Raw genomic sequence first — 20,982 nt, 5'->3', positions numbered from 1 at the left:
TCTTGTAGGCAGATATATATATATATATATATATATATATATATATATATATACTGGTTTGCAGATGCATTGAACCTATCAGAAAGTTATACAGAATAATAGGTAGATAAAAATTTCACCCAGGAAATATAAACAACAATTCATAATTGAAAATAGCAATCAAACAATAAATTTGGGAATTGATAATGATAGAAAAGTATAATGCACATTCAGACAAATAGAACATAAATAACAATAAAATAGAGCTACATAATATAGATAAAATGATTTTATATGTATTATACATCCACTGTTTCATTCTTTCTACGTTTAGCTTTACTGTATGAATGAAATTCAAATGAATTGTTATTTATACAAAGTTTGATGCATTATATTAAAAAATATATATGCTTGGATGTCAAATTCGACACATATGATGTTCGAATTGGTGTGTGATACAGAATGTGGATTTTACAGCTATATAGATTGCCAGATGAAGCATAGAAGAACAAAAGCTGTAATGCTTACCTGCATATACAATACAGATGATGAACCACAGACTATGCAATGTGCGGAAGAAGACTTTACTCAAAGAATCATTGTGCTATGTATACAAACCGAACAATTAATACATCCTAATATATTATATACTGAATCTGGAAAGCTACAGTTGGGACCAGTGTTGTTCTACAAATGAACAAGACTAAATAGATACATGCAATCAGTGATTTAGCTACATCTACAGAAACGATGGGAAAAAAACTACTTTGTTTTTGCGCACTGCCGAATACAGTGGTTGATACTCAAGACGCTTGACTACTTCTGGTTTTGTTTCTGTTCAGGATCATACGGTTCTAAAATATGTGCATCTTATTTTTTCTGTGTAGTGTGTCGAGTGTCGGAAGATGAGTGCAGTTTTCTGGATTGGTTGTACTCATGGTTAAGATTAGATAGTATACTGGACTGGAGCTAGTCAACGATATGTAGCATAGTTAACAGAATCTTTGCTTAATTCAGGATCAGATGGATAGCCATGAAGTTTACATAGAGAGGAAATGTTGCCCATTTCTTTCTACTATAAAGATGCTTTGAGCAACCGTTTATGTAACTTTTTGAATATCTTTTTACGAAACTGATATGAACCTGATAGATATACATTTTAATGTTCCAGTCATGAAACTGCTGAAGACCACCCGTGTTTTGGTGTCATCAACCGAAAACAAATTGCAAATTAAACCGATGTGTCTCAGTATCAAATAATAAATAAATGAAACAAAACTGGTTCATTGGTTTGAACTTTTAACCAAACGACAATGTAGTAGATACATGATATAATAACACTACCATAAAATCAGTGATGGTAAGGTTATTTCAAGATAACATTTAACGTTAAAAATGTTATGTATTTGTATGAATTTCAATAAATTACCATACGATATTAAAAATGCTTTAAGTTTAGCAGCATTGATCAAATCAGTCTGGAAAGTTTATCATAAGAATATCCAACTATATAACATAAATAAAACTATTTTAAATAATAGTGTTCAGATCTATTTTGCTCATGTACAGTATCCATTTCAATAATAATAATATAAAAAATTTTAAACAATACATTCTAAATTCGGGTAATGAACATTACATTTCATTCATCATAGTTTTTAGACTTACTTAGTTTTAGCAATACATCTACATAATCTATTTTTTTTTATAAAAGCAAAGAATAGACAATCTCAGACCTGTTTATATTGTATGTATGTATGTATGTATGTATACTCATACAAAAATATATATATATATATATATATATATATATATATATATATATATATATATATCTACATATTTAAACTGGTCAAAGTACATGTTAAATAGTGTAAAATATATATTGTATGCAAGTGTTTACACAGGGGTATACCTCTTATAAAAACGGTTATAAAAAAAAAAAAAACACCTGGAAATTGAACATTGGTCAATAAAGAGTTGCATGTTGGGTATGGTTGGGGTCTAACACTCCTGTATAGCACCCCCACACCCCCAATCCTAATAGGGACTATATGAATATCTATTTTGCTCTCCCCTCTTTCCAATAGAGACCATTTAAATGTGTATGTTACACTCCTGAATTCCAATAGAGACTGTATCAATACATAGATTACACAACTTCCAATAGAGACTCTTTAAATATATATTATTCAAGCACCCCCATTTTAATAGAGACTCTAAACAGGTATTGCATTTTCAATTACAATCGAGTCTGACTAAATGCCCGTGTTACATCTACTTGCCAATAGTGACTGCCTAGTACCTATGATACACCCCTTTCCATTATAGACTGTTAATATACCTATGGTACATCCCCATTCAAATAAAGACTGTGTAAATAATTGTATTACCCTCCCCAATACAGATTGTCTAACACACGTCCAACAGAAAATTTTGAAATCCATAAATGTATATGCCTTATACAGATTAACAGAAGGATGAAAATCAAACTCTTTCATCGTCTTGAGAATAAATTTGCTCTAGCTTCGGAAATCAACTTGTTGACAGAAATATGGACTGAATGAGAGACACAGGGGTGTGATTATTATAGCTCTCCACATATTTTATCAAGCAAGGCTGTAATTAATTAAAACTTTCTTTAAACTTCACACAATACAGGGCAGCTATGATGTGATTTAATCAAGCAAGGTTATAACTGACTACGCAGCAACAAATGTAGTCATTTGACCTATTTTCGGGACAACTCACACGAGTTAGTGAAACGATGCGAAACTAATATATCCGAGATATAAGGATGCAATTATATTCCTATCATCCCATTGATCTAAGTGTTTTGTTGAAACTCCATACACAGGATAACCTTTGTTGTCTTTTTAAAATGTCACCCTTTGAGAAAATCTTTTCGTTATTAAAGTCAGCACATGATATCTGTGTCACCGAAAGAGAGTATCCAGATACGAATTAACACATCAGTAATGAGAAAACTGGCTGGAAGCATTCCGTTTATCATGCAGTTAATACGAAGTATGAAAATAATGTCGAAGTATTGGAAAAATAAATTTGAAATGTTGTACACAGTGGACTTGCAAATAGAGCAGAAATTGTCATTAGTCATATATTAACTTTAGAGTTGAATTATTTTGATTGCAGTATGCAATGATCATTTAGCGAAACATCAGACAACGTATGTAATACGATTCTTATGAAATACAAATAATCTAATTGATGTCTAAACATTAGCACCACGAATATTACGATTCCTACAAAGTATACAAAATGTAATAGACGTCTAACATTATCATCACGTATAATACGATTCCTATGAAATAAATACAATGTAATATATATATATATAAACGCTAGCAGCACATATAATACGATTCCTAGGAAATATACGTAATCTAATAAGTCTAAGCATTAGCACCACCTATAATACGATTCCTATAAAATATTCATAATCTAATAGATGTTTAAACATTAGCAACACATATAATACGATTCCTATAAAATATACAAAATCTAATAGACGTCTAACATTATCACCACACATATTACGGTTCCTATGAAATAAATATAATGAAATAAATATAATCTGATACATGTCTAAGCTCTGGCACCACGTACAATACGATTCCTAGGAAATATTCATGATCAAATAAGTCTAAGCATTAGCACCACGTATAATGCGTTTCCTATGAAATTGATATAATCTAATAGATGTCTAAACGCTAGCGCCACATATAATACGATTCCTAGGAAATATACATAATCGAACAGATGTATAAACATTGGCACCACGTATAAAATTATTCATAGGACATATACATAATCTAATAGCTGCTTAACATTAGCACCACGTATGAAAAGATTCCTATGAAATGCATATAATCTAATATATGTCGAAATATTATCAGAACGTATATTACGATTCCTATAAAATACAAATAATCTAATAGATGTTTAAACATTAGCACCACGTGTAATACGATTTCTATAAAATACACATAATCTTACAGTTCTCTAAACATTATCATCACGTATAATACGATTCCTAGGGAATGCCCATAATCTAATAGATGTCTAAACTTGTCATCATGTAAAATACGATTCCTATAAAATATACATACTTGAATATATTTCTCAACATTATCAACACATATAATACGATTCCTATCAAATACCCATAATATAATATACGTCTAAACATTTTCACCACGTATAATACGATTCCTATCAAATACATATAAACTAATACATGTATAAACATTATCACCACATATTATACGATTCATATGAAATATATATAATCTAATAGATGTCTAAAGCTGGGCTTCTCCCTTTATGAAGTCACATTCCTCCGATTCTGCTTTCCGGAACGAATACATTAATCAAGCTGCTTCTATGAAGTTGTGTATCCATTCCATTTAGTCAAATAAATCAACCCAACCCACCCCCAATCTGTGTTGATACTGATGGACGATTTCTTATTATAGCATGCCCACCTGCAAAATTACAGGAGTGGCTCAATGGCATTCGCATCGGATTGGCAACCAGATGGGTCCTAGTTCGAATTCTGCCTTTGGATCAGTTCGAGACGGTTGCAGTGGCTTGATGCTAGGAAAGGCATTTCATTCTGGTTGCATTGGTACGCGTTAAATTTCTTATTTTGCTGTGCTGTAAACGACAGTTGCCTAAACCGCCAAACAATTTAAGTCAGGCAATGTGTTGCTAATGTCGGATTTGAGCACAGCGTTTCTACTTTCAGACTGAAGCACAGTATTGCTAGTTCAGATTTGAACAATGTTGTTGATGGGTTTCAAGTTTCAGAATGAATAAATATGTCAGTAGTGACCAATTTAATTAAAGTGATGTCAGTGCCCGATGGAGAAAATATGTGCCTAATGTCAAGTCGGATCAATGTGTTATTAGTGTCAGATAATATCAATATTTTGCTAGTGTCAGATCATATCAATTTGTTATTAGTATCATATTGGATCAATATGCTACTAGTAATATATTATTAATTTTTGTCAGTTTCATATTGCATTGCTAGTGTCAGATTAGATCAAATTATTACTGGTGTCACGTCATATCAGTATGTTACTAGTGTCAGATTAGATCAATATGTTGATATGTTTAGATTATGACAATGTGCCGCAAGTGTCAGGTTAGATTGATCTATTGCTAGAGTCAAATTATTTTCTTATGCTATATATGACATACAATTTTCGGTACAATGGGATTTGAATCTTGAGTTCATATGAAACTGGTACATGTCTTTACAACTGTTGACACGACAAGACAAAGTAATATATTCTATTAGACACTTGCACACTTTTAGGAGAAATTAACAAAGATGTGCACTTATAAAATACACTGCGACTTGTAACATTTCATAATTTCTATCCATGTCACATCATACTAGACAGTGCATGATACAAGCATGTACGATGACTCAAAACCGGACACTTCAATTTTCCTTTCTTCATATACTATTTTTTTTTTGAATTTTTTTGTGTGGATTTTCTTTTTGTTTTTGTTGTTGGGGTTTTTGTGTATTTGAGTGTTTGCTAGTGTGAGGGTGATGAAATGTGTTCCTGGTGTGAGACTGGAAAAAATGTGTTTAACGAGGATATTAAACATATTTTAGTCATAATGCTACGATGTCAGCAGTGTGGCAGTGTATAATGACGTCTAGTCCTGGGGCATCGTGTAACAATGGTGGACAACTGCAGACTTCAGTAATCGGTATTGCTTTCATACCAGTAAGGATGGATGGATCGCTAGGAGTATGACCGTAACCTTGTTTCAGACCTGGAATTTGTCCTGGATCTTATCTTAATTCAGAAATATTCTTATCTTAATTCAGAAATATTCAAACCATTAGTTCGAACCTTGTTGAAACTGTGCTACTAAACTGTTGCTGATAGTTTTCACATTGGCATTCAGGTTGAGAGACTAGCCTTTTAAATCGACCCAAGGCTGCATCCACTATCCAGGCTCCAACAATCAAGGCTCCAGTAGCAAATCCAATAACACTTAGGGAACCCCAAAGTATGATCAACTGCCCAGACACCAGCAACACAGATTCTAGCAAGAAAACAATCAGCCATTGGGGAATGATAAGTTAGACTGCATCAACTACAAAGTTACTAACAATTATGGCTGAAACAACTGTTTGCACCCTCGAACAAGTCTGCAAATGCTACATCAACAACTTGAGCTTCAACTGTCCGGTCATTAACAACAATGGTTTAATGAATTGCTAATCTAACTAGAATAGCACCAACAACTGCACTCCAACCTATCTCGTAACTGCTGCAGCAGCAATCCATTCTTCAACTGGCAAAAAATAAATCTTCACCAACAACTGCACCTTCAAACAACGCTGTATCCTCTCCATCAGCAGCAAAGGTCTCAACTGGCAAGGAAAAAAATATACACTAACTACCGCATCAACAAACCATATTGTAAATATTGTATCGGCAACCCAGGTTCTAACTAGCAAAGAGAAAATCTGCACCAGTAACAAAAGCACCATGTCTTCAATTATGCAAGCCCTAAAAACTAAGGCTCCAACAACTGATACTGTTATAACCAAGACTACAGCTGCTGGACTAAAAACAAACTGAGGCTTTAGCAAGTGATTTACAAAATCCAAGGCTTGGTCAACTGCTATACAAGCAACCAAATATTTAGCAACCTCTTTACAAGCAACAAAGACCTTAACAACTGCTTGAAACGCAACTATGGCTTTACAGCAATCAAAGCTTTAACAACTGCTTTACAGGCAAACAAGGCTTTAACAACAGTTTTACAAGCAGCCAAGGTTTTAACAACTGCTTTACAGGGAACCAAGGCTTTGACAACTGCTTTACAAGCAAACAAGGATTTACAAACAGTCAAGGATTTTAGAAGCATCCACGGCTTTAGAAACTGCTTTACCAACAACAAATGCTTCAAAAACTGCAAGATATATGACTCGAACTCCAAGAAAGTCTGCAGCACATTCAACAGAGACTTCAACAAAGATTGCACCAACTACTAAGGTTAAAAACCTGAAGCACCAACAAACTAGGCTGCCATAACTATTATTTTAATAATAAACGCTGCAGCAACTGCTACGCTTACATTCAATTATTCGTAGACTGATACACTAGCAACGAATGCTTCAACAATTACTGCACTGAAAATGAAGGTCAAACACCTATATGACCAACATCTAATATTCCAAAAGCTGATTTTCCTACAATGAGGACTCCAAAAACATTCAACGCTCAACAGCAAGGAAACATTCTGCCCCACCAACTGAATTGTGTGACCCTAGCATAGAGAATAAGCTGTTTCTTTGCAATTTATCCTGCCTACTGTGCCTGCACCAAGATCCCGGTCTGCCTCTGTAACCATTGTTATATCATCAACCAATTCCCCAACAGCAGCTACATTCACACCTAAGACTACAATATGTTAGTCCCAGAGTGTCATTTCTATCTATCTATCTATCTATCTATCTATCTATCTATCTAGCTAGCTAGCTAGCTAGCTAGCTATATATTGTGCTCAGCCCAGATCAGCGTAGCTTTTACAATTATGCCGGTTTATTAATATTTGTCGAAGGACATTTTAGCTGATTCATTGACATGATTCGAACCTACATCCATAATAAACTTGGTGTATTGTTTTGTATTGTATCCTATCGGAACGTATTGTATAGTATTGTTTTTTGTATTGTATCGTATTGTATTATGTTGTATTATTTTGCATTGTATTGTATTGCATTATATTGTTTTATATTGTATTTATTGTATTGTATGGCACGGTATTGTTTTGTATTGTATTGTATTTATTGTATTACATTGTATTTTATCGTATCGTATTGTATTCATTGCATTGTATTGTATTATATTGTAAATATAAAAAAAAACATAAATAATATTCGTAAGCGGGGGCTGTAATATAGGAAACGCTATGAAAAGATCGTCAGCATGGGCATCTTCGCTAGTCAAGGTTCCGATACTATAAACCTATGTAGACCTAGGCGGATAGAACATATATATTGGTGCTTTGTATTAGAGACATCTATTGGATTTCATGAGTCGCCTCCCTTAGTACGTGATGCCAACTAACCAAACGCGTGGTGCATGCTACATCGGCCAAAAATGGTGCCGGCAATTGACCTATAAAGGATACTTTGGAAGGTTAACATCAAACGTATGAATATGCAGCAGAGGGAAGCAATTACATTAGTATTTGAGTAAAGGTTGTTTGTGCAAGCACGGGGTGGCAGTGGAAAATTGCTTATTTTTCAGTTCATTCAAGTTGTGCGAGTCCCGGTAAATCAGTAACTGTGTATAACTGATTACGAGTCCAGTTAAATAAGTAACTGTGCATAAACGAATGCGAGTAAGGTAAATCATTAGCTGTATTTAAGTGAATGCGAGTCCCGGTAAATCAGCAACTGTATAACTGAAAATGATAGTCCCGGTAAATCAGTAATTGCATAACTGAATGAGAGTCTCGGTAAATCAGTAGCTGTGATTAATCTAAATGCTCAGTAATACTCAGAGTTAGTGTTATTAAAAGAATACAATGGAATAGGAGTAATCTACAAACCAAATGGAATAGGAGTAGTCTACAAACCAAATGGAATAGGAGCAGTTAAAGTAATTGCGACTAGTATGATCTAATTAGAAAAATCAACCATACTGTGCCCTATGCCGTTATGTTGGCTAAGTTGACGTTCTGCATATCGCTATACAAACAAAATTTCTTGTTGTCAACCAAATCTGGATGTTCCTCTTGCTTAAATTCCTCGATCGTGGTGGATAGGTTACCAATTTGTGCAGTCTATGATTTCTATGTTTCACTAAAATTTCCAGAATATGACGATCATGCTAGTTTTTCTACATTGTTCCTTACAGTGAAAAAGTTCCAAAGTTAATGTCACAGTTTAGGAAGTTTTTCAACAGTGAAAATATTTAATACTTTTTATTTCTGAGATATACAGCTATCAACGTATGCCATTTTCAAAACAATACAGAAGTAAAGATGGAAACACCTTCACGCATAAACTTGTAAATACTGCAATGTATGGGTTTTCTTGTTTCACACTTGTATGATTCATCATTGAATTGTTGCAGGCCAATATTTCTATTTCACGACTAATTACTTGGTTAGACAAATAGTTTTTCTCAATACCGACTCCACATTACCAAACAGATAACCATAAATCTATATAACAAACGGAGACGTACATACCCTGGATTTATTGCAATAAAATTAGTCAATATGACGTAAGCAAATATATCATATTTAGTTGACCTTTCGTTCAGGTACACATTGAACAGGTTGGACAAAGTCTATTTACATTCAAAGCACCATTCTCACTAAATGGTGTAATTATTATCTAGGGTTGGAGTAATGGTACAACAATTTAGGGTTGACATAATCGTATAATGATCTAGAGTTGACGCAATTATTGAATGATCTAGGATTGATATAATCGTGTAACGATCTAGGGTTGACATAACCGTATAATGATCTAGGGTTGACGTACTTATTTAATGATCTAGGGTTGATGTAATCGTATAACGATCTAGGGTTGACATAATCGTATAATGATCTAGGGTTGACATTCAAAACCCATCACATGCCTTAAATGTACAACATCCATGCTATGTAATATTTAGTATCGTTTTATTTTTAGAAATATTCAAAACAATCTCTGTATATCATATTGTATTATTCAAAACCATCCCTATTATTCAAACTGTAATATTAAATACCATCTTTATTATCCATATTCTAATTTTCAAAACAATCCCTTTAATTCATATTGTATTATTCAAAACCATCTCAATAATTCAAATTGTAATACTCAAAACCATCTCCATAATTCAAATTGTAATACTCAAAACCATTTGCATAATTCGTACTGTATATTTTACAAAATTTGAATATTCATATAATAGCGTGTTCCATTACTTTTCAAAGATGTGGAAGCAAAGCAGAAGTTTCATGACCCTTGAAGTCTATTTGCATTTATCAGTCAGTGAAACATTTTAAACTATTTTAAATAGCGTCAGTTTATTCATTGCAAATGGATAAAATAAACTAATAAATCACTTCGTTTCTCTTTGGTATTGGAAATCTTGTTGTGTTACTTACTTAGTACAAAAATGTGTTTTTATTCAGACAAGGATACGTAACACAATACAACTAACTTTATGCATGAACTTCTAATATGTCTTAAACATAGTCACGTGGTCCTCATAAGAAATTAAATATGTCACGTGGTGTTTGTAAGGTCGTGGGTTTCAACATTCTTAGCCGTTAAATTTTGAGGTGTTTCTATTAAGAAATACACAATTTACAGTTATTGCATTGAAGATATAAACGATCATGAAATTAGTACACGATACGTGTGATAATATTAATTAATTACACGATATTGTATACATTTATCAGACAATGCATGATATAGCATGTCAATTTTTTAGACAATACATGTACTAGCATATACATTTATTATACGATACTTAGTATACGATACACGTGATAGTATATAAATTTAAACGTTACACGTGATAGTATATACATTTTAAAAGTTGTATACACTTTAACATGGAGTTGTATACACTTTAACATGGTAATATTAGCGACGTACACATTTCGATGTAATTTGTCCTTTTGTCATTGTTATGATTATTTGTATGATACTGTTGTGATACTGTTTGTCGTACTATGTCTCTATGTTCTCATGAACTCCTTCACATACAGATTTGTCTTGCATGGTGTCTCGTATCAGAGATATGAAATATCAACACTCCTTACCTATAAATGTATATATTTTCATATTATATATGTGTAACATTTTGGCACTTGCACATGTTAGATGCATATTAGTGGGGCGTTTCCTTTTGGGGTCTTTTAGCATTATTAGACATATTAGTGGGCGTTCCCTTTTGGAGTCTTTTAGCTATGCTATATATATGCTAGTGGGGCATTCCATTTTGGCGTATTTTATCTATGTTAAAGGCATGCTAGTGGGGCCTTCCCTTTTGGGATATTTTAGCTATGTCAGATGTATGTTAGTGGGCTTCCCTTTTGGGGACTTTTATCTATGTAAAATGTATTTTATTGGGGCGGTCCCTTTTGGGGTCTTTTAGCTATGTGTGATGTATTAATGTGGCGTATTCCCTTTTGTGGTCTTTAAGCTATGTGAGATATATATTAGTAGAGCGTTCCCTTTTGGGGACATTTATCTATGTTAGATGCATATTAGTGGGGCGTTCCCTTGTGGATTCTTCTAGCTATGTGAGATGCATATTATTGGGATGTTCCCTTTGATATGTTAGATGTATATTATTGGGATGTTCCCTTTTGGGGATTTACAAATGTTAAATGCATATTAGTGGGACGTTCCCATTTGGGGCCATTTAGCTATGTTAGAAGTATATTAGTGGGGCATTACCTTTTAGGGGTGTTTAGCTATGTTAGATGTATATTAGTGGGGCGTTCCCTTTTAGGATCTTTTAGGTAGGTCAGATGTATATTAGTGGGGTGTTCCCTTTTGGGGTCTTTTAGCTATTTCATATGTATAGTGTTTGGGAGTTCCCTTTTTGGGTCATTTAGCTATGTCAGATGTATATTAGTGGGGCGTTCCCTTTTGGGGTCTTTTAGCTACAGTTAAATATATATCTGAGCACGTGGTGTCCAAACATAAACATACCCTGTGTAACAAATTATTATGATGAAGTATCCATACATAAAGATCCACTGTCTCAAAATTATAATGACGAGGTGTCCGAACATAAAAAACACTAACAAATTAGTTTGATGAGATGTCTGTACATATATAAAGATCCCCAGTCTAATAAATTATTACGTTGAGGTGTCCGAACATAAATACAAATACCCTAACAACTTACTATGATGAAGTGTCCAAACATAAAGGTACACTGTCGAAGTGATTATTATGCTAAGGTGTCGAAAGATAAAGATCCCTTTTCTAATAGATTATTATCACGAGGTCTCAAAACATAAATATCACATGTCTAACAGATTATTATGATAAGGTGTCTAAACATAAAGATCCCCTGTCTAGCACACTAGTATGATGAGGTGTCCGCAAATAAATGAAAATCCCCCTGTCTAACAAATTATTATGATGAGGTGTCCAAATATAAAGCTTCCCTGTCTAACAAATTATTTTGAAGACGTGTCCAAACCTAAAGATACCCTGTATAACAAATTATTTTGAAGACGTGTCCAAACCAAAAGATCCCCTGTCTAACAAATTAGTATGATGACGTGTCCAAACATAAAGATCCCTTGTCTAACTGATTATTGTGATGACGTGTCCAAACCTAAAGATCCCCTGTCTAACAAATTAGTATGATGACGTGTCCAAACATAAAGATCCCTTGTCTAACAAATTGTTGTGACGATATATCCGTACATAAATATCCTGTCTAAAAATTATTATGATGAGGTTATAAAACATAAAGATCCCTATGTAACATATTTTATGATGATGTGCATTCCTAGTAGACAGTATATTTTTACAATTTACGTTTGATAGGTATCGAAAGACATTATAAATAGTTTGAAAATAAAAATAAAAATATTTGGCGTAGTGAAAACCAAAATGAAGATAGTTTTGCGACTATGAAATTACTTTCACAAGGTTAATATTTATATCCTACATTCGTAATAAAAAGCTATAATTGCTATTGTAATATTCAAAACCATCTTTATTATCCATATTGTAATATTCAAAACCATCGCCTTAATTCACACTGTAATATTCAACACCATCTCCGTAATTCGTATTGTATTTTAAAATTGTTAATTCTCTCGATGGAAAAAAAAATTCTATGGCGCGTTCTAATCTGATAAATCGACCTCCAAACCCGCAATTGATGGCTATATGCTTGGTTTCACCAAGGAGTTACGTCATTCGGACTACTGTGGACTTGTCCCTAGTGCTTTGAGCAGCCTCCGTACAAATACTATTTTCTATTATGCGAATTGACCTTTCCAGCAAGTATATCAAATGTCGTTACAGGACTCATGATATTAATTCAGCTCCCATAGTAAACCAATTAAATTTTACATTTCTGAGCACCCGTGATCAAGCCTATATCTATTAGTATAGACACATTCTAGATGACAGGTTCTATGACAAGAAAACCATGCGAATCGTGGCATTTTCTGGATCTACATGATGGTTTTCGATTCCGCTTGAAAAATGTGCTAATTTCAGCAACGAGTTTTCCAAACGCGTCTGTAAAAGAACTTCAATTTCATCAACTGAACAATGTCTATATTTGTGTCAGTTACAACGTGGATAAGCTCTCATATGACACTTTTTATTAAATCTTATTTTCATTACCAACCAATCCTGGCCAGCCACATACATAAATGCTCTTTTTTATGCTTACCCATTTCTAGACTAGTTCAAATTCTTCCATACCATCCGTTCCTTGAATCCTGCAATCCTGCAATGTACAGTGAGTCCTACAATGCCCCCAACTCTTGGACTCCGGTCACAATTATATTTCCTATATAGTCTCTACATCGGTTCCTCGGCAGTGAATTTTACACTGTGTCCAAAACATAATAGATCATAGGCTATTATACAATGCCTTCAAATACAAATTCAATATAAGTTCTGTTTGAAAGGCTGGAGTGTAAACAGCGCATGGTGCAATGGGTCACGGATTTCACTCCCAGATCCAGATAAATGTCTCATTACTCTTGTGCATTGTCGACTCAGTACACACAGACGGATACACCAAAATGTCCATATTCTGAACAAAAAATAACCTAACTCGTCTATCAACGCCAACATGAAGGAGGAACATTTTTTTTTACTTAAAAACACAGAGTACCTGACAATAAATGACAATAAAAGATTGAGAAGCTCCTGAGTACCTTAAAATTTTAATAGGGATGGGATTGGCCGAATCACCTAAGAGTGATATAGAACCCTTCGATATGAATGGTTCATAATTCTCCATAATACAATCAGACTGGTGTTTATTAGACCCAACACATGTATTACTTTCAATACTTGACTGTGACCTTGACCTCTTAGAAAATAAGAACATTTGTAATAGATCTGCCTTGATTCTGATCCCATCTTTCAATTTGTAACAATCAGAAACTACGCGTCCTTTTTTTTGCAATAGGTGCAGGTAGGAAGAGACACAGACCTTGAATCAAGCTTATCTGAAGCTCGATTTTTAGAAATTGTGCCAGTTTGAATTTTAGAAGGGCTTATATTAGGTTGAAATACTTTGCTGCCAGAAGACTCTTGAGTGGAAGACTTATTTACAAAAGAACCTTTATGAGCTAAAGCATGCACGTCAGCGGCACGAGCAGCATTTTCCAAAGTTTAGATCTTATGCTCGTCAAGATCAGTCTTAATATCAATATGGACACAGTCCTTGAATTCTTCTACCAATATGAGTTGTCTGAGACTCTCATAATCTTTATTAACCTTTCTAGAAGAGCATCACCTATCAAATTGTCGTGTTTTTTCTCATGCAAAATCGACATAGTTCTGGTCAGCTTCTTTTTCATAGTTTCTGAACTTTTGCCGATAAGCGTCTGGGAATAACTCAAAACCCATCAAAATATAGTCTTTAACTATATCATAGTCAGCACTCTGTTCTAGTGACAGTGAATTGTAAATATCACTAGCTTTACCAGAGAGTACACATTGCACTAATGGAGTCCAGTAGTCTTTTGGCCACTTAAAACTCTCAGCAATTGTTTCAAAACGGAGAAAATATATGTCTACTTCTTCTTACAGAAAAGGAGGTACTAACTTGGTATTTCTTCAAACATCAAAAGTTGGGGAGTGTTTTCCCTTTGCCAGCTCTAATTCTTTCAACCGAATTTGAAATTCCCTTTCATCCTTCTCTGCATTTGCAACTCCATTCGTCTTACTTTCATTTTTTCTGAAACTGCATCTGTCTTACTTCTATCTCTCTTTCCATTTGTATCTTTTATATCTGAAACTGAACTGGTCTCATCTCTAATTCCAACCTTTTTAGCTGTACTCCCATTTTCAAATGTCCAACCACTCCTGGGTAAAATTCAAAAATATTCTCTACTTTTGATACAAATTTAGCAAAAGTTTGCCGATTTCACTAAAGATTTCAAAACTTATGGAAATTCAAATTTCAAAAAAACAAAGTTTTCTGAAATATTCTAGCCACAATTCATAAATCCCAGACGAGCTCCCAATTCTTATGTTACGTGTTTAGGCTCAAACAAACAGTAACAAAAGAAAGAGTGAAGTCATCAAGCTTTGAAAAAAATAACAAATATTTTTTCCCCGGAAAAGCTCTTTAAAAACGAAAATATAAGAACTTACGGTTTTAAGATCAAATCCAAAAATAATCCAAGAATAATCCACGAATAAAATTTTAAATGCCAAATAATGAAATGTTCTAGTGAATTCAAGTATATTCCCGCCAAAAAAATCCAAGATTGAAGGCGATGACGTAACATGTATCTTGTAAAGTGTTGTGTCTACAGTTCCTTGTATAAACACCAGAAATAACACTCCGGTGTTGGAAATCCGAATAAAATTGTTAAGAAATGTCTTTGTTCAAGAAAAGCGAAGTATGGTACTAGTCAAAACTGACATGAAATATTTACAAAGCCGTTAAAATGTATGAATTATTAAATTTATTAAATGTTATTAAACGTTAAGAAGTATCTTTTTATAAGTTGACCTATTTATGTCTGTAAAGCTCATTCGAGATTGGCAGGCGTGTCTTGGTGTGTGACTACGTCACATTGGTGTCAAGAGACTGGCAGGCATCTCTTTGTGTGTGGCCACTTCACACCACTGTCAGGAGATTCGGATAAGTGTCTTGGTCTCTGGCCACGTCACACTGCTGTCAAGAGATTGGCAAGCGTGTCTTGGTGTGTGGCCACGTAACACTGCTATCAAGAGATTGACAGGCGAGTCTTGGTGTGTGACTACGTCACACTGCTGTCAAGAGATTGGCAGGCGTGAATTGGTGTGTGCGACTACGGCACACTGCTGTCAACAGATTGGCAGGCAAATCTTGATGTGTGCGACTACGTCACACTGCTGTCAAGGGATTGGCAGGAGTGTCTTGGTGTGTGTGACTGCGTAACACTGTTGTCAAGAGATTGGCATGCGTGTCTCGGTGTGTGTGACCATGTCACAATGCTGTCAAGAGATTGGCATGCTTGTCTTGGTGTGTTTAACTACGTCACATTGCTGTCAAAATATTGACAGACGTGTATTGGTGTGTTTGACTACGTCATACTGCTGCCAAGGGTTTGGAATGCAGGTATTGGTGTGTGACTAGGTCTCACTAATGCCAAAGGATTGGCAGGCGTGTTTTGGTGTGAGTGACTACGTCACACTGCTGTCAAAAGATTGGCAGGCATGTTTCGATATGTGACTACTTCACATTGCTGTCAATATATTGGCAGGCGTGTCTTAGTGTGTGACTACGTCACACGGCTGTCAAGAGATTGGCAGGCATGTCTTGGTGTGTGACTACTTCACACTGCTGCAAGAGATTGGCATTAAAATCTTTTTATGTGACTACTTCACACTGCTATCAAGAGATTGGCATGCATGTCTTCGTGTATTGCTACTTCACATTGCTTTCAAGACATATGAAGGCATGTGTTGGTGTGTTAGTACTTCCATGTTTTTTGTATGATATTTGTTATCACAGTAAGAAGCTTACTAGCATATATTTTTCATTTGTAAACCCCTGTCACATATTCATGTGTATTGTTTTCTTACTTGGGATGCTTTTGGTATTGTATTCTTTTCCCTACGCAAGTATTAACTACCTTAATGCATTGTTTATTGTTCATCAAATACCTTACCAAATCACAATGCTTCATGAGAACTAATATTATTTTAAACATCGAGCCCTCCATGTCTAAAACATTTGAACTAAATGCTTTTCCCACCTAGGTCGAAGTTAGAGTGATCTGTCCTTATCATTAGGTTTGGAGACAAATAATGTAAATTTGTCAGTTATTTCCACTTGTACTGAGTAGCATTCTTTTTACAGACAGATGCCTCGCAAGATCCATACAAGCATTTTCAAAATTGTATACCTTTAAACAAGTCGGAGGAGTTTTATCGTCGAAAGGAAGTAAACTCCAGTTATAAATTTCCAGCTTTTCAGTTTTTTTCTATCATTGACGGAACGTTAATGACTTGTCATTGTTATCTCTTTGCGTTCTTTATACAACTTGATGCCCTTGGCACATGCTGCATGGGTCACAGTGACATTCCCTCACACTGCTATAACCATACCAGTGCATGCAGGTATGGTGCGTGATTTAAAAAAAAACAACAAATTAACATAGTATTACTGTACACTGTACCTTATTACATCAGGATACATACAGGTAAGTTTTCTATATTATCTTGTTGCATCCACTTTATAGATGACACTTTACCGATTATAGAACGTCATTGGGCCATTCATACAGATACCATTGTCTCTCAATGGATGTTATGAGTATAAGTATCAATAATAACATTTCAGTGCCAAACTAATGTGCAGGTATGGTGTATACTGTAGTAAGCAATATATAGTACTGTATAGCTTCCACTGTGGTCTAATAGGGACAGTTACGTTTTCCATACAATCTTTACTCATATTGTCTACTTCATAGTTGCTATAAGAAATGCATCTGCCATTGTGGAGTTTTTAGGCAGTCAAAAATTGTCTTTCCTACACATAACTTGTCATTAGAATAGTATTAATAACATTGCATGTGGCCTGTACAGTTACAGAAGTAGAGATTGCATGTGGCCTGTACAGTTAGAGAAGTAGAGATTGCATGTGGCCTGTAGAGTTATAGAAGTAGAGATTGCATGTGGCCTGTACAGTTATAGAAGTAGAGATTGCATGTGGCCTGTACAGTTAGAGAAGTAGAGATTGCTTGTGGCCTGTACAGGTATAGAGGTAGAGATTGCATGTCGCCTGTAGAGTTAGAGAAGTAGAGATTGCATGTGACCTGTACACTTAGAGAAGTAGAGATTGCATGTGGCCTGTACAGTTAGAGAAGTAGAGATTGCATGTGGCCTGTACAGTTAGAGAAGTAGAGATTGCATGTGGCCTGTACAATAAAAGAAGTAGAGATTGCATGTGGCCTGTACAGTTAGAGAAGTATAGATTGCATGTGGCCTGTGCAGTTAGAGAAGTAGAGATGTCATGTGGCCTGTACAGTTAGAGAAGTAGATATTGCATGTGGCCTGCACAGTTAGAGAAGTAGATATTGCATGTGGCCTGTACACTAAAAGAAGTAGAGATTCCATGTGGCCTGTACAGTTAGGGAAATAGAGATTGCATGTGGCCTGCAGAGTTATAGAAGTAGAGATTGCTTGTGGCCTGTACAGTTATAGAAGTAGAGATTGCATGTGGCCTCTACAGTTAGAGAAGTAGAAATTGCATGTGGGCTGTACAGTTAGAGAGGTAGAGATTGCATGTGGCCTGTACAGTTAAAGAAGTACAGATTGCATGTGGCCTGTACAGTTAGAGAAGTAGAGATTCTCTACCGATATGGGCCACATGTGCCCTTTAAAGGTATTTGTAATAGTGTGAAACTCTGCATGGACACTCCTAAGTTCATAAAGCAGAATGTGGGAGGCACTATACCTATATATATTGTCTGCTATATTGTGTCTTATATGTGTAGTTTTATTTGAATACATGTTAGACTTGCATATTATGGACCGAAGTCAATCGGCGGCAATTCCCTGGGTAATAAATGGGAAGACCCAGAATCTTTGAGGGACGAAGACATCCTCAGCTTACACATAAAGGTTCAAAACCTTATCCACTGGTGGGGAGTGAGATATAGCGCAACAACAAAACCTAAAAATACCATTTTGCATATCGGAATTACGGACCGGACATTTGAATCACAATCCCATATCCATTACAGATTCAATAACTGGACGTCATGCCAATGAAGATGGACTTGTTATAGCACGACAAGCTTTTCTTTTTAGTTTGCTTATTGGATCCATCAATTTCATGTCTTAGCCATTTTTTTCTCCCAAATCCCCAACTTACCCTACCTTTTGCAAAGGTTAGCCAGTCGGTGTAAAATTGCCAGGTCTAAAAAAAATATGTTTTCCCTTTTTATTTTGTAACGCGAGTAGAAATTCCAGATTAGTTGCTATCATTATAGAACTGCATCTGTCTACTTTTTGTAATACCATCGACTTAGGTATATCTTAAATGACCTTGACGCTACAGAGCTCAGAAATAGGGTTATACCTACTTACGCATTTACATGGCAACAGGGGTTAATGAGTTAATATGGATAAATGCTACTTAATATGAACAAATACTGTTTAATATGCATGTTTTTTGGCATATGTAATGACAAAATTACATTTTTGTGCCAATACAATTATTTCTTCATTTCTAAAACCATATTTGAATTTTTGGAACAATTATGCAAACTCTACTCTACGTTGGCAAATATACAGTGTTAGGCACATTTGTATGTGTAAGAGATGAGATTAATATTTAAACTGTACATATATATATGTTAGACACATTTGTATGTGTAAGTGACGAGTTTAATATTGTTGACTGCATGGACAAATATAATGTTAGACACATTTGTATATGTAAGTGACGAGTTTGATATGTAAACTGTACACAGACAAAGAAATACCATGTTGTACACATTTGTATGTGTAAATGACGGGTTTAATATGTAAACTGTACACAGATAAAGCAATACCATGTTGTACACATTTGTATGCGTAAGTGACGAGCTTAATATGTAAACTGTACACAGACAAAGCAATAATGTGTTGTACACATTTGTATGTGTAATTGATGAGATTAGTAATTAATAAACTGTTTATTACATCATGAAGGTTTGTTTAAGTACCCTGTGGTGACGTGAAGTCTCTTTAGAACGCGAAAGGGTCATAAGGGTACACTTGTTGTCCTGTAAAGTTTGTAAGGATTACTCCTCTAGTATTGCATTTAGAAATGTGTGACCGGAGTGTCTGTGTCTGTGACCGGAGTGTGTAATGTCCAGAGTGTCTAATGTCCGAAGTGTATGGAGGGTCTGATGTTCCGAGTATTCCGACTGTTTCGAAGTGTTCCGAGTGTCCGGAGTCTGTAGCAGCTGTGAAGCTGAATTGTAGCAGCGGTGGAGCTGAAATAGTGTACTGATGACGGAGTGTATCTCCGTACATGTAATTTGTTAGCCGTGGGATAACTTTGGGGTTCGTTAAACCCCATGTATCTTTCGGGATTGTAAATTGTATATCTGTCCCTCTTTTTTATCACTATAATTTCTCTACCTGAGTGAACGCATTTTACTAAATGAGTAAAATTTTACATCGTCTAGTACCCGAGTAAACTATATCCATCGTTTCATTGTCAAATCGTTGTGAACCATTCATCCCCTGTCTTTGTATTTGCTAAATTAATTTATTTGTATTTTTCATTATTAAGTCTGTGTGTTCTTATGTTAATTAAATCCAATATTTGAATTATATATACATGCACGTATTCATGCAAGTCATCCATTATTAAACATTGTATCTATATCATGGTCATAAGTGTTCTGTTGTGAATCCGAAAATCCCATCCGGTTATCTTGTTACAACCACACACACACACACAAACATACATACATACATACATACATACATACATACATGCATGCATACTGGTATTTTTTTAAAGTACTGGATGTGTACCCCAAGGCTGTATCAGCTACACAGGCAACAAAAAAGTTCCAACAAGAAAACCACCAACAGTTTTGGTACCCTACCCATAAGCTGTATCAACTAACCAGGCCCCAACAGTCAGGGCTCCAGCAACGAAGCCAACAACAGCTGGGGAATCCTACACCATGGCTACATCCAGATAGCAACAATCAATGTCCCAGCAACAAATGCACCAAAAACTGGCGAATCCTACACTAAATCTACAT

The sequence above is a fragment of the Sinohyriopsis cumingii genome, chromosome 10 (assembly GCF_028554795.1).
Source record: "Sinohyriopsis cumingii isolate HCF-2022 chromosome 10, ASM2855479v2, whole genome shotgun sequence".
NCBI classification, from domain to species: domain Eukaryota; kingdom Metazoa; phylum Mollusca; class Bivalvia; order Unionida; family Unionidae; genus Sinohyriopsis; species Sinohyriopsis cumingii.
The sequence above is the reverse complement of the archived record's forward strand: the minus strand, read 5'-3'. Positions refer to the sequence as shown.